This window comes from Mus pahari, chromosome 11, assembly GCF_900095145.1.
Source record: "Mus pahari chromosome 11, PAHARI_EIJ_v1.1, whole genome shotgun sequence".
In the NCBI taxonomy this organism is placed as follows: domain Eukaryota; kingdom Metazoa; phylum Chordata; class Mammalia; order Rodentia; family Muridae; genus Mus; species Mus pahari.
The window spans coordinates 69277891-69293841 of NC_034600.1; the positions used below are offsets into that span (position 1 = coordinate 69277891).

The 15951-nt window shown below is 39.1% G+C and overlaps 1 pseudogene; it reads left to right on the forward strand.

Moving 5' to 3' along the window:
• LOC110328915 overlaps positions 1–15951 on the forward strand; it is a 32558-nt pseudogene that overhangs the window by 1018 nt on the left and 15589 nt on the right.

The following is a 15951-nucleotide window of genomic DNA, read 5'->3' on the forward strand; positions in this document are numbered from 1 at the left end:
GCCACCACCGCCACCACCACCGCCACCACCACCACCAACAACAACAACACCCAGCAGCTTTTGCGTGCAAGGCAACTGGCAAAGAAGGAAGCTAAGGAGCGCAAGAAGTGCCAGAAAATGGGTTCAGGAGAGGAGTCCACGGGCTACAGCAACACCGACAACCCCTTTGGAGACAACAACTTGGTGGGCAACTTCATGTGGAAGAAGGGCTCGGAGGATCTGGGAGGACAACCTGCTGGACCTGCAAAAGGTCAAACTGCTGGCTGCAGCTAGAGTAGGAACTGGAGAAAACCCTGCGGGAGCAGGAGCTGGAGATGCTGCAGCGGGAGGCAGAACACTTTAAGACCTGGGAGGAGGAGGAGGAGGAGGAGGAGGAGGAGGAGGAGGAGGGAGTTTCCACTTGCAGCAGGTCAAGCTTAGCTACAGATCCGAATCCGAGATGGGCAGGCCAAGCCCATGGACCTGCTGGCCAAGTACATCAGTGCAGAGGACGACTTTGACCTAGTGGTGGAGATGCACGAACCCTACGCCTTCCTCATCGGCCTCACAGTGCAGACATGGAGGACCTGTTAGAGGACATCCAGGTGTCCATGGAACTGGAGCAGAGCAAGAACCTGGAATAGTGGCGAGACATGACGACCCTCACAGAGGATGAGATCCCCAAGCTCCTCCGGCCTGGAAGCCTCTGGCAAGAGTCTAGGCATTGACCACCTCGTTCAGCTCCAATTTGAAGTCAGTGTTCAAGGAAGAGTTATAACCAGCAGCAGGTCATCTTCCAGGGCATTGAGAGTAAGAGTCATGCCTGCAGCCACCACCTCGACATGGGCAACTGGGAGAGCCTGCTGCAGCAGTTGCTTGCACACATGGCCAGGACCAGGCTCCATGAATACCACCGAGGTGTTCTTAGACAGAAGCTGTTCCAACTGAAGCAGGACCTGGGTGTGGAGAGAGAGTCTCTCTTCCCCATCCTCGAACCAGAACCCAAGGCCACCCACAGCCCCGAACCTGAGGAGCGGCCCCCCAGCCCAGGAACTTGAGTGGACACAGTGGACCCCAAAGAGGCCACACCACCAGTGGAGGCGGAGAGGAAGGCAGCTGGCGAGGCAGTGCTGATGAAGGAGGACCTGATCCAGCAGAGTCTGGCTAACTATGCTGCATGCCACTATAGTCAGCAGCTGCTCACAGCGCACAAGCTGCCTGTGGACTGCGCATGTGCTGGAGAAGAATGAGGACAGCTGCTTTCTGGCTCCAGGTGATGCTGAGGACATCTCCTTCTGGCATGCGAGGGAGGGCATGGGGCAGGGCCAGGGAGAGTTCAGCTTGGAGAAGCCACTGGCTGGCCACGCCTACCAGTCGCACAAACCATCTGCTTGCACTTGGGCTTCGAGTGGAACAAATAAAACCAGACACATTACGACCCCGGCAACAGTCCGCACAAGATTGGGCAGGGCTACAAATTCAGCATCTTCTAGCCAGATCTCATCTTTAAGCATGCCACGCCCAAGTACATCCTGGAGGCCATCCTCTGCTACATATGGGTCTGGAGCCATGGGTCCCTCCATGTGTACTCTTTGGTTGGTGGTTTAGTCCTGGGAGCTCTGGGGATTCTGGTTCATTGATATTGTTGTTCTTCCTATGGGATTGCAAACTCCTTCAGCTCCTCTGTTCCTTTCTCTAGCTTCTCCATTGGGGACCCCATGCTCAGTCCAACGGTTGGCTGCAAGCATGCACCTCTGTATTTGTCAGATACTGGCAGAGCCTATCAGGAAACGGCTATATTTTTCTACACTTCAGATTTTATGCCCCACATCCTCCGACTGTTCAACATCCCATACCTCCTCCCCGTCTCCCCATCTCCACGAGGATGTCCCCACTCCACACAACGCCCCACCTCACCTGACCTCCAAACTCCCTAGGGCCTCTAGTCTCTAGAAGGCTAGGTGCATCTTCTCTGACTGAAACAAGACCTGGCAGTCCTCTGCTGTATATGAGTTGGGGGCCTCATATCAGCTGGTGAATGCTGCTTAGTTGCTGTTCCAGTATTTGAGAGATCTCGGGGATTCAGATTAATTGAGACTGTTGGTCCTCCTCCAGGGTTGCCCTTCTCCTCAGCTTCTTTCAGCCTTTCTGTAATTCAACCACAGGAGTCAGCAGCTTCTGTCCATTGGTGGGGTATAAAATCTGTATCTGACTCTCTTACAGCTTTTTGTTGGGTCTTCTGGAGGGCAGTCATGATAGGTCCCTTTTTGTGAGCTCACCATAGCTTCGGTAATCGTGGCGTGCCTTGGGACCTCCCCTTGAGCTGGATTCCATTTTGGGCCTGTCACTGGACTTTTCCTTAGGTTCCTCTCAATGTCCATCCCTACAGTTCTTTCAGACAGGAACAATTGTGGGTCAGATTTTTGACTGTGGGATGGCAACCCCATCCCTTACTTGATGCCCGGTCTTCCTGCTGGAGGTGGGCTCTTTAAGTTCCCTCTCCCTACTGTCAGGCATTTCATCTAAGGTCCCTCCCTTTGAGTCCTGAGAGTCTCTCACCTCCCAGGTCTCTAGTGCATTCTGGAGGGTCCCCTCCAACCTCCTTCCTCCCGAGGTTGCCTGTTTCCATTCTTTCTGAAGCCCTCGATGCTTCAGACCTTTTCCCTAAACCAATAGCAGCTCAGGGTTCCCTTTCCCCACCTCCTCCACTTTCCCTCCCATGTCCCTCCCACCCTCTCCACTTGTGATTCCTTTCTTCTCCCTCCCAAGTGAGACTCAGGCATACTCACTTGGGCCCTTCAGCTTGTTGACTTTTTGAGTTCTGGAGACTGTGTCTTTGGTATTCTGTACTTATTTTTATTTTTTTGGCTAATATCCACTTATTAGTGAGTACATACTATGTATGTCATTTTGGGTCTGAGTTACCTCACTCAGGATGATATTTTCTAATCCCGTCCATTTGCCTACAAAACTCAGTATATCCTCGTTCTTAATAGCTGAGTGCTATTACATTGTGTAAGTGAACTACATTTTCTCTGTCCATTCTTTTGTGTGGGAAATCTGGGTTGTTTTCAGCTTCTGGCTATCACAAATGAGGTCTCTATGAACAAAGTGGAACACGTGCTCCTGTGGCATGGTGGGGCATCTTTTGGGTATATTCCCAAGAGTGGTATTGCTGGGTCTTCAGTAGATCTACTACCAATTTTCTGAGGAAACTCTAGATTGATTTTCAGAATGGTTGTACCAGTTTGCAATCCCACCAGCAAGGGAGGAGTGTTCCTCTTTTTCTACATCCTCTCCAACATGTGTTGTCACCTGAGGTTCTGATCTTAGCCATTCTGATTGGTGTAAGGTATAATCTCAGGGTCGTTTTGATTTGCATTTCTCTGATCACTAAAGACTTTGGACATTTCTTTAGGTGCTTCTCCACCATTTGAGATTCCTCTGTTGTGAATTCTCTGTTTAGTTCTATATCCCATTTTTTGATTGGGTTGTTTGGATTTTAGGTGGTTAGCATCTTAACTTATTTTGGATATTAGCCCTCAATCAGATGTGGGGTTAGTGAAGACTTTTTCCCCAATCTGTAGGTTGCAGATTAGTCCTATTATCTAAGTCCTTTGCCTTACAGAAGCTTCCCAGTTTCATGAGGTCCCATTTATCAATTCTTGATCTTAGAGCATGAGCCATTGGAGTTCTGTTTAGGAAATCCCTGTGCCAATGAGTTCAAGGCTCTTCATACTTTCTCTTCTATTAGATTCAGTGTATCTGGTTTTATGTTGAGGTCCTTGATCCATTTGGACTTGAGCTTTGTGCACAGTGACAAATATGAATCTATTTTCATTTTCCTATGTACAGACAGTCAGTTATCATCTTTATTGAAGATGCTTTCTTTTTTTCCATTTTATATTTTGGCTTCTTTGACAAAGATATAGTATCTGTAAATTTTTGGTTTTATTTCTGGGTCTTCAATTCTATTCCATTAATCAACGTATGTCTCTCTACCAGTACCATGAAGTTTTTATCACTATTGCTCTGTAGTAAAGCTACAGAGATGGTCAGGGATGGTGATTCCCTCAGCCATTCTTTTATTGTTAAGAACTGTTTTCATTATTCTGTTTTTTTTTTTTTAATTTTTTTTTTTTTTTTTTATGTTTGTTTTGCTTTGTTTTGTTTTCCTTTCCAGATGAATTTAAGAACTGCTCTTTCCATGTCTTTGGAGAAATGTGTTGAGATCTTGATGGGGACTGCATTGAATCTGTAGATTGCCTTTGGTAGAATGGCCACTTTAAGTATATTAATCCTGCCAATCCACGAGCATGGGCAATCTCTCTATTTCTGAGATCTTCTTTGATTTCTGTCTTGAGAGACTTGAAGTTATTGTCATACAGGTCTTTCACTTGTTTGGTTAGAATTACCCCAAGATATTTAATATTATTTGTGGCTATTGTTAAAGGACTTGTTTTTCTAATTTCTTTCTCAGCCTGTTTATCATTGGTATGAAGGAAGGCTACTGATTTATTTGAGTTAATCTCATATCCCACCACTATGCTGAAGTTGTTTATCAGCTGGAGAGTTTCTCTGGTAGAGTTTTTGGGGTCACTTATGTATACTATCATCACCTGCAAACAGTGATACCTTCATTTCTTCTTTGCCAATTTGTATCCCCTTGGTCTCTTTTTATTGTCTTAATGTTCTATCTAGTACTTTGAGTGCTATATTGGCTAGCTATGGGGAGAGTGGGCATCCTTGTCTTTTCCCTGATTTTAGTGGGATTGCTTCAAGAATGTCTCCATTTAACTTGATATTGGCTGTTGGTTTGCTGTAAATTGCTTTATTATGCATAGGTATGGTCCTTAAATTCCCGATCTCTCCAATACTTTTAACATGAAGGAGTATTGTATTTTGTCAAATGCTTTTTCTTCATCTAAGGAGATGATCATGTAATTTTTTTCTTTGAGTTTGTTTATATAGTGGATTGTGTTTATGGATTTTTTTATATTGGACCAACCTTACATCCCTGGGATGAAGCCTACTTCATTGTGGTGAATGATGGTTTTAGTGTGTTCTTGGATTCAGTTTGCAAGAATTTTATTGAATATCCTTGCATAGATATTCATAAGCGAGATTGGTCTGAAGTTCTATTTCTTTGGTTGGGTCATTGTGTGGTTTAGGGATCAGAGTAGTTGTGATTTCATAGAATGAATTAGGTAGTTTTCCTTAGAAATAAAAAGTTTCTATTTTATGGAATAGTTTGAGGAATATTGGGATCCGATCTTCTTTGAAGGTCTGGTAGAATTCTGCACTAAATCCTTCTGGCCCTGGATTTTTTTGGGGGGTTGGGGGTGGGGGTGGGGTGGGAGGTTTTTAATAACTTCTATTTCCTTATGTGATGTGGGCCTGTTTAGATAGTTTACTGGCTCTTGATTTAACTTTGGTATGTGGTATCTATCTAGAAAACCATCCATTTCACCTAAAATTTTTAGTTTTGTTGAATATTGTGTTTCGAAGTAGGATCTGGTGATTTTGTAAATTTCCTCCATTTCTGTTGTTATGCCTCTCTCTTCATTTCTGATTTTGTTAATTGACACTGTCTCTGGGCCCTTTAGTTAGTTTATCTTGGTGTTTATCTATGTTGTTGATTCTCATAAAAAACAGATTTTGGTTTTGTTGATTCTTTGTATGTTCTCTTTGTTTCTATTTGGTTGATTTTTGCCCATGTGTTTGACTGTTTCCTGCAGTCTACTCTTCTTGTGTGTGTTTGCTTCTTTTTGTTCTAGAGCTCTTAGGAGTACTGTTAAGTTGTTAGTGAAAGATCTCTCCAGTTTTTTAACCAGGGCACTTAGTGCTGTGAACTTTCCTCTTAGCACTGATTTCACTGTATCCCATAGGTTTGGGTATGATGTGTCAGCATTTACATTAAATTCCAGGAAGTCTTTTCTTTCTTTCTGTCTTTCTTTCTTTCTTTCTTTCTTTCTTTCTTTCTTTCTTTCTTTCTTTCTTTCTTTCTTTCTTTCTTCCCTCCTTGACTAAGTTATCCTTGAGTAGAGAGTTTTCAGTCCCCACATGCATGTGAGCGTTCTGTTGGTTTGCTGCTGCTGAAGAACAGCTTTGAGCCATGGTGATCAGATAGGATGCAGTCAAACACTTTTTAAAGATTTTTTTTCCAACAAAAGATTTTTTTGCAAACAGTGGAAGAAGTGATGACCTTTTTAGATTCAGTACTGATTGACCTTCATTAAAAATGTCAAGCTGTGAATTCTAATATTTAAATAACACAGAATCTTGCGGTAACTAGACGTAAAAGTATTGAAAGTTAAGATAAAAGGAAATGTAGACCTTCAAGTAAAAAACAATACATTCACAAAGTGCTGAAAATAAAACAATAAAATTAAGAATAAGCATGCTATAGTGAACTGTAATTTCTATTCATTTATCACAAAACCTTGTGTAGTAAAGACATATAAGCCTAAAGTTTCATTAACAAATAATTTTGATTACATGTTTTCAAATGATTCAATCTCTTTTTAAAAGCTAGTGATTATGACAATGTTTAATTTGTATGTGTATATATAGGTGTGTGTTCCTGTGTGTGTGTGTGTGTGTGTGTGTGTGTGTGTGTGTTTCATGAGAGAGAGGGAGGGAGAAAGGGAGGGAAGGAGAGAGACAGAGAGAGACAGAGAGAGAGACAGAGAGAGAGAGAGACAGAGAGAGAGAGAGACAGAGAGAGAGAGAGAGAGAGAGAGAGAGAGAGNAGAGAGGGAGGGAGAAAGGGAGGGAAGGAGAGAGACAGAGAGAGACAGAGAGAGAGACAGAGAGAGAGAGAGAGAGAGAGAGAGAGAGAGAGAGAGAGAGAGAGAGAGAGAGAGAGAGAGAGAAGAAAGAGAGGGAATATGTAGGTGTGTGTTCCTGTGTGTTCCTGTGTGTGTGTGTGTGTGTGTGTGTGTGTGTATAAGACAGAGACAGAGAGATTGCACATGCGTGTGGGTTTGTGTGTGGGTTTTGATGCATGTGTGTTTGCAAGGGTTTAGAGACAAGAGGACAATCTCAGGTATCATCCTATGCCAAACCATCCTTATCATTTGAGACAGAGTTTCTCATTAACCTGAAGCTCAGTAGGCTTGAAGGTGGGTTCCTTCATTCCTGACTCCTTACTACTGGGTCTGCCCTTGTGCACCCCATTAAGTCTGGAATGTGTACATAGCTTCTAGAAATCTAACTCCAGTCCTCATTAATGTCTAAACTACCTGTGTTTGGGGAATTTATCAGCACAAATTTAAAATAAAATTGTATTCTATTTGTAAATTGTCATATGATAAATGTATTACAAATACACTGACCAAATTATGAAAATGATTAAGATTTTAGTGTGAAAAATGTACTTATCCTTTGGAAATGTATGCATTGAATACATCTGACTTTGTGTCAATTTCATTTCTTATTGCTGCCTATCTGATAAGGTGTCTTTTCTTAAGTTGTAAGCCACTTTCAAGTTACACATATCTTTTGGATCTTTCTTCATCTACAAAGAAAAGAGGCATCATAAATCTCTTAAACATGAAAGTAGCTGTCTGTGGAACTGCCAAGAAGAATCTCCTCCTATTAGGTAGTATAATCCCCAGAGGAACATGTGTTCCAGGAGTAATTATAGCAGAATTGTTAATGGGTATGTAGGCTAAAAAACAAAGGATAACATTTGAAATATAAATAAAGAAAGTATCTAATAAAAAAAAAGGACAACACTTAATTGTTGGCTTACAGTTTCAGAGGCCTTAAATACACAGTGGGCAAACAAACAAATTGTGACATCAAAAATGAAATATTAAAATAAAGATGAAAGTGTATGTTTTAATGCATATATGAATATATGGTATGTTTAACCCACTACACATACACCCCAACTCAAATCTTATTCTCTAAGGCTCAAGAGAGTTACATAAAATAAAGCCATATGCAAAGCATAGCCAATTTTAACACCTATGAACATAATGCAATATTCATGTTTTAAACTGTTACTTTTTTATTTTAAAATATCCATACAAGAAACAATTATTTATATGCTTGATTCCCCACTGCTGTATTTAATAATCTTTAGATAATTAGGAGTTTAATAGATTTAAGTTTCATAGAAATATCACATGATATTGATTTTTTTACTATGGAATTATTTAACATCTATTTTGTATTTCAATTATTTTCCATTTGAAGCATAATTTTAAAAACTCAAGTACTTAATATCCATTAAAGTAAGACAAATGATTGGGGTGGGGTGGTGGGTGGTTTAAAGATTTTTGACATTGTTGGAATAGGTGTGACCTTGTTGGAAGAGGCATGTCACTGTATAGGCACACTTTGAGGGCTCCTAGTGCTCAAGCTCTGCCCAGTACAGAAGAATCAGTCTTTTCCTGGCTGCCTTCTGGTCAAGATGTAGAGCTCTAAGCTCCTTCAGCACTGTATCAGCCTGGATGCTGCCTTCTTCCCCTCCATGATGATAATGGACTGCTCCTCTGAAACTGTAAGCCAACAATTAAATGTTGTCCTTTATAAAAGTTGTCTTGGTCGTGGTGTCTCTTCACAGCAGTAAAACCCTAAGATAGAAGGGATGGAAGAAGGGATGGGTATAGGAGGAGCTGAGAGAGAGAGTAAATGTGAACAAAGCACATTGTATTAAATTCTGAAAGAATGAATAAAAACACCTCATTAATTAAATTACTTTCATTGAGTTTTGAGATAAAGTCTTGTCCAAGATATATAAAATTTTTCTAAAACATTTTAATAGTTCAGGTAATTGATGTTTTATCAACCAAAAACTATAAGTAACTATAATTATAAAGTAACATATATGAAATATACAAATGAAACTCCCAAAAGCAGTACTTTCATTATGTTCATAATATCACTGAATTCAAACACACACATACACACATACATATACATATATATGCACACACACCACACACACACACACTCACACACACACTGTGGTAAATTAGGATGTAGCAAATATAAATGATTTAAAGGAATAATGTAATATCTATATGTAGCCAGTATATTTAAGACTCATGTGTATTAAAAGTCTGCATATATATAAACAAAAATTAAGTGTAAAATGAAATTTCAAGTAAACAAGATATAGAATAAATCACCATTGGTTTTATAAATTACTATTTTTTTTTCGAGACAGGGTTTCTCTGTATAGCCCTGGCTGTCCTGGAACTCACTCTGTAGACCAGGCTGGCCTCGAACTCAGAAATCTGCCTACCTCTGTCTCCCGAGTGCTGGGATTAAAGGCGTGTGCCACCACACCCAACTTAAATTACTATTTTTATCTACTTTAAAAAATACATCAAAAGTGTATTCTTACATTCTTATTCTCATACATAATGTTACAAAATAAAAAGGGATTGTCATAAAGATATTAACAGAAAAAAATGGTAGGTGTTGAGCTTTAAACTAGCTTTGTTCTTGGAAGATTAAGTTTCTCATTTTATTTCAAGTGTACTTGGAATGTGTTTTCTTCAATTTTAATGGATGCTATTGAACTATTTATTGAAAACCTCGTCATAATCTTCCAAATTACTTTTCTTTCACAAATGAGCCAAATTTGTACCATGGGTGAGTGTATTGACTATTGTAGTGCATTTAATTTCTAGCTTCACTCTTAATCTATAGCAGAATGGTTTTTAGAGCTGAAAAGATGCAATGGAAAGGCGCTCATTACAAGCAAAACAGGAGCAGGATTTTCACAATTACATCTTGCTGTATAGTAAGCCATTCACCTGTTTTACATCACTGTCCCAAAAACGCTGCTAAAAAAAAGAAATAATTCATTCATGAGAAGGAACACTCCCTCAGAGTGGGGACGGGATCATGTTTGGAGGCTGAGGCTATGGATCACACGGAGCATCTTGAGTCAGAAAGGAAGAGGAGATAAATTCTGATACTCAGCTGGCACTTCCCTTTTTTGCTTTATATTTAGACTTTTGTATAATCTAGATATAAAACATAACCAGGGAAAGAAAACGATTAGTCAAACTCACAGATACAAGCATCCTAATGAAAATATAACATGTCACTTGTACCTTGGATGTGTCTTGTGTCTGTACATCCACAACAAATCTGAGTGACAAATCCTTGGTTTGGTTGTCTAAATATTTCAAAGTAATTTTCTGTAAGAAGCATACAGTAAAAGAATATTCCAAAACCCTAAAGAGATATTTACATTTACATCTTATCATTATGTTAATGTACTCAGAAGAACAGACAGTATAACATAAAAACATGGACCCCCTTCACCTCGGCTATGACCATGAAATTCAAACATTTACAACTTCATTTGCATTTATTCCAGGAGGAACCCTTCAGTTGTTTGGAAATAACAAGAATTAAAGAAAGGTATGTTCATGTATTCCGTACAGAAAATATTGTACCGTATGAAAGCTGAATAGCTTTGAGGCTAGCAAAGCTGAAATACCGAACCTTAACATGCAGAGTTAGAATAAAAGGAAAGAAAAGAGAAATCAAAGCAAAACAAAGAAGGAAGAAGGAAGTACAGTTACCTAGTTTGATCAACACAATACTAAAATAAAGATTAACAATACTCTGTGTAAGTAGAAAAAAATACTTGTATGTTTATTGCATTTATATGATTAGGCACTCCCTATTTATTCTTCTGTGGAGTCCTTCATCTATTTTATTTGTGCTTTAGGTATTTGTCTCATAACCTGATGACCCATGGATAAAAATAAGCACACTTAATTAAGAGCAGAGTATAATGGAATCACATTTATTTTGCCAAAAACACATTTTAAATTTTTTGAAAGTTTTATTTTTATCACATATATATAGATAGCTACACTTGTTTATTAAAAAAAAACTATTTTCTTTCAGACTAACAATATGGCTTGGTGGACAAAGATGATTGCCCCCAAGCCTGGTAACCTGATATAAATCCTGAAAACCCACAAAACAGAGAACCCACAAATAGTTTCTGGAATGCTTTCTTCTTTCAACAGGTGCTCTCTCTCTCTCTCTCTCTCTCTCTCTCTCTCTCTCTCTCTCTCTCTCTCTCTCTCTCTCTCTCTCTCTCTCTCTCTCTCTCTCTCTCTCTCTCTCTCTCACACACACACACACACACACACACACACAAACACACACACACATTCTCATATATACACATATGCACATACAAACACACAAAGATACAGACACACAAATACACATGAAGACACTCACATAAATACACACAATCAAGCACACATGAAGAAAGACACATAACCATACATGCACGTGTACACACATACACACACTAAACACATGAATAAGTAAGTATAAAGAAGATTTATTTAAAAAGAGTATTTACCCTATATTATTTAGGATTAGTAAAGATCGTTTCCCAATCTGTTGTTGGCCTTTTTGTCTTATTGATAGTGTGTTTTGCCTTACAGAAGCTTTCAAATTTATGAGGTCCCATTTGTCAATTCTCAATCTTACAAGCCCTTACAGTTCTATTCAGGAATTTTTCCCTTGTGCCCATATCTTTGAGGCTTTTCCGCACTTTCTCCTCTATAAGTTTCAGTGCCTCTAGTTTTATGTAGAATTCCTAGATCCATTTAGACTTGACCTTAGAACAAGGAGATAAGAATGGATCAATTTGTTTTCTTCTACATGCTAACAGCCAATTGACCCAGCATCATTAGCTGAAGATGCTGTCTTCTTTCCACTGGATGGTTTTAGCTTCCTTGTCAAAGATCAAGTGACAATAGGTGTGTGGGTTCATTTCTGGGTCTTTAATTCTATTGCATTGGTCTACCTGTCTGTCGCTGTACCAGTACCATGCAGTTTTTTATCACAATTGCTCTGTAGTACAGCTTTAGGTCAGGCATTGTGATGCCACCAGAAGAACTTTTATCATTGAGAAGAGTTTTGCTATCCTAGGTTTTTTGTTATTCCAGATGAATTTGCAAATTGCCCTTTCTAATTTGATAGGGGACTAATATCCAATATATATATATATATATATATATATATATATATATATATAGAGAGAGAGAGAGAGAGAGAGAGAGAGAGAGAGAGAACTCAAGAAGATAGACTCCAGAAAATCAGAAAATCAAATAACCCTATTAAAAAATGGGTACAGGTCTCTGGATGGTCCATCCTTTCGTCTTAGCTCCAAAATTTGTCTCTGTAACTCCTTCCATAGGTGTTTTGTTCCTTATTCTAAGGAGGAATGAAGAAGTATCCACACTTTGGTCTTCCTTCTTCTGGATTTTCTTGTGTTTTGCAAATTGTGCCTTGGATATAAGTTTCTGGGCTAATATCCACTTATCAGTGAGTGCATATCAAGTGAGTTCTTTTGTGACTGGGTTACCTCACTCAGGATGATATCCTCCAGATACATTCATTTGCCAAAGAATTTCATAAATTCATTGTTTTTAATAGCTGAGTAGTACTCTATTGAGTAAATGTACCACATTTTTTGTATACATTCCTCTGTTGAGGGACATCAAGTTCTTTCCAGCTTCTGGCTATTATAAATAATGCTGCTATGAACATAGTGCAGCATGTGTTCTTTTTACCAGTTGGAGCATCTTCTGGGTATATGCTCAGGAGAATTATTGCTGGATCTTCCGGTAGTCTATGTCCAATTTTCTGAGGAACCAACAGACTGACTTCCAGAGTGGTCTGCTTGTGGACGTTGTACATCGTGGTGCGCACTAGGCTCCGCACCACGATGTACAACGTCCACAAGCAGCATGAGTCCCACCTTGTGTTTTCTTTGATTGGTGGTTTACCCACTGGGAGCTCTGGGGGTCCTGGTTAATTCATATTGTTGTTCCACCTATAGGGTTACCTTACAGAAGCTTTGCAATGTTATGAGGTCCCATTTGTCAATTCTTGATTTTACAGCATTGGTAAGATCATTAATTCTTGAATCAACTGTTTTAAAATGTATTCAGATTTCTGATGAGCATATCCACTCTGCCTTTGAAACACAGCTTATTAGTTGTCTGTTTTAGAGCACCCTGCTTCTGCTCTATAACAATGACCTTGTATGCCTACCAAGATGTGCTTGTTCCTGAACCTGGGCCTAAAAATTACATCTTTTACTGTGATCAAATACATTTACTAGACACTTTCAAGATGATCCATGTGTGTACATTATTTTGCTGATATGAAAATAAAATTAATAGTCTTAACCTTTATAAATTTAGTCAATAAAATTGGTATTAAATTAAATACTTATAGTGTAATATTAAAATATTGAGCAAACAGTGATATCTTTGTTAATAGTCTGAAGAAAATGTACTTGTAAATCAGTTTTCTGCTTCTTATGTGACTTAAGCAACCAAGAAAATTGGACATGAAGAATAAGCCATGACTATAGATGTTTTGAACCTAAAGATAATTTTTTTTCCTTTTTCAAGATATTGTTTACCTATCCCTATTTACCTCAATCATATCCCAAAATGTGTTTTGCTGGTATTTCCCATTCATTTTTATTGTCATTACTGCTTAATAACTAAGAGCTACTTTTATGTATGTAATATTTATTTTACATTTTTCTTTAGTACTTAATGAGCAGAGAATAAACTGACTGTTTTAATTTGAAAATGTATTTTACTTTTTACACTTTCTATTCTTCCCAGTAGAATAATATATATTCCAAACCCAAAGAATTACAGCATAAAAGATTATGTTTATAGCGTGTTTTATTATATAATGGACCCCTAATATACAGAAATCTCAGGTCAATTTTTAGTGAGAATTGTTTATGAAACTGGAAAACATATAATAGTAACAGGAGCAGTCTGTGATCCCTCTTGATCTGAGTATGCTAATGCTTAGGATATTACCGAACCACAGGGCAGCAGGAAAGTGTGTCTGATATAGTCCTCTGCCACTACCCTCAACCTTGGTCCTAGTCTTTCTTTTCCTTCTCAATAGAACCTTTGTGATCATCACAACCCTATGTATGTGTCACTCAACATGACTATTCCTCATCATATCCTTGCATTTGTGTTTATTACAATGTTACCATAGTATGAATTAATAAAATCACATGTAAAGTAACTTTATTGTGGTGGATACAATCCCAAGTGTCTCTCTGGAAAACCTACTAGGAACTCAGTTCTCTGAGCCTCAGCACATATCTTAATGACTCTTTCCCATGTGATGCGCGTCCTTTCTCTTGCCTATCGGCAGATCTTTCTTCCTCAGATCAAGTCTTAATTACAAGAAAAACAAAATCCAACCATATGCCATTTGTAGAAGTTCAACAACATTTTACATTTAAGAAAAATTGAGTAAATATGATATCAGTCATCCAGCTACAAGACAGATGCTGAAATTGCAGAGAGAAGAAGGAGCGAGGCATTAGAGTTCCCACAGATCAGGGCTTACTGGGTAATAAGTTTTCTCCTTTTCCTTTGCTGGTTTTAGCATCCTCAGAGGACCGAAACTTCACATATGATAGATAATGGCAGGTAAAACTTTCACAGCAGGAAAAGATTACTCTATAATTAGAAGTGTGGATGGATTTCTAACACATAATATATAACAAAGAACTGGGAAAAGTATTACCTTACCGTAAAGACAAATGGTTGCCCTCACTTTCCTAACTCTCTTGTTGAGCCTGTCCTTCACATTGCTCTGGGAGTCTGAGGAGTTACTTCCTCACTCAGAAGATCCATCCCAGTCAGATGAAGGATAACATCAGAATAAGCTCACTGGTCTGCTTTATCAGCCAAAGCCCTTCACAAGTCCTTTCTTTATTTCTCAGCTTTCTGGACTTATCAGGCTGTTTCAGATCAGCAAGAAGAGAGATAAGGATGAAAAGAAACATGTTCCTCAGAACAGAAAGAAGCTGAAATAAGTCTGTTGTTCGCAATTCTCTAGGAACCCACAGAAATTCTCCTGCCCTTACCCAGTGTTTTAGTCATTTTTCTTCATTTTCTCTCATCCGTATAAGGATATCATAGATTATACACATTATGTCAAATCCTTCAGCTCATTTTCTCTTAACTACCTCAAGCTACACAGGCATCATCCATGTATTCCACATTGGCTTCCTTATCCTGGCAATATTTTGAAGGCTTAGTGTATAATAAACACTGTTTGAACCAAAGGAGAGGCTGAGGCTCAGCACCAGGATTTCTTACCCTCGTGGGCTTTAGTTGTATGAAATGAAAAAGAATAACTGCCGTGATTTGGAAATGAAACACTCAAACCATCTCTGTGGCAAATTAAAGCAAAGCAGCAAGGTAACTGGGCTTTGTTATTATCCTTACGACCTTCTTTCAATGCCAACATTTAAGTAGATGTTTTAAAGATAAAAGGATTTAAATTTCAATTCCTAAAGGAAAGATCAGTCTTACAGAAAGAGAGAGAAACACTCAGTGAATAGGTCTCAGGTTGTTCTCACCCCTGGTAAAATTTCCAGATCATTGGCATGATTGAGAAAGAAATGAGGGACATGTTGTGGTTTTGGTTTATTGCTTGCGTTATGTTATTTGGGAATCCTGCACGTGAGAGCATGTAAGATGTTGAAGTTCCCTGTCCCCAGCTGTTTCTGGTTGGTAAATAAAGTTGCCAGTGGCCAATGGCTGGGCAGGGAGGCAGAGGCAGGACTACAGATTTTCTGAGCAAGGAAACCAATGGAAGAAGGATTGAGTACTACCATTCTGGGGAAGCAGAAGGGTCAGGTTTGAGAGCTGCAGAAGAGAAAGCATACAATCATGTAGGAGTCAAGGTCCCACTGACTGGGTCTAGGGTAGCCAAGATGTAATATAGATTTTTAGTAAATAATAATTCAGGAGTATTGGAGAGGAACCATTAGCAATGTGGAAATTTGACAGTGGTCCAATCATTGAGCTGCTTAAGACATATTAAAATAGTAGACTCTCTCTCTCTCTCTCTCTCTCTCTCTCTCTCTCTCTCTCTCTCTCTCTCTCTCTCTCTCTCTCTCTCTCT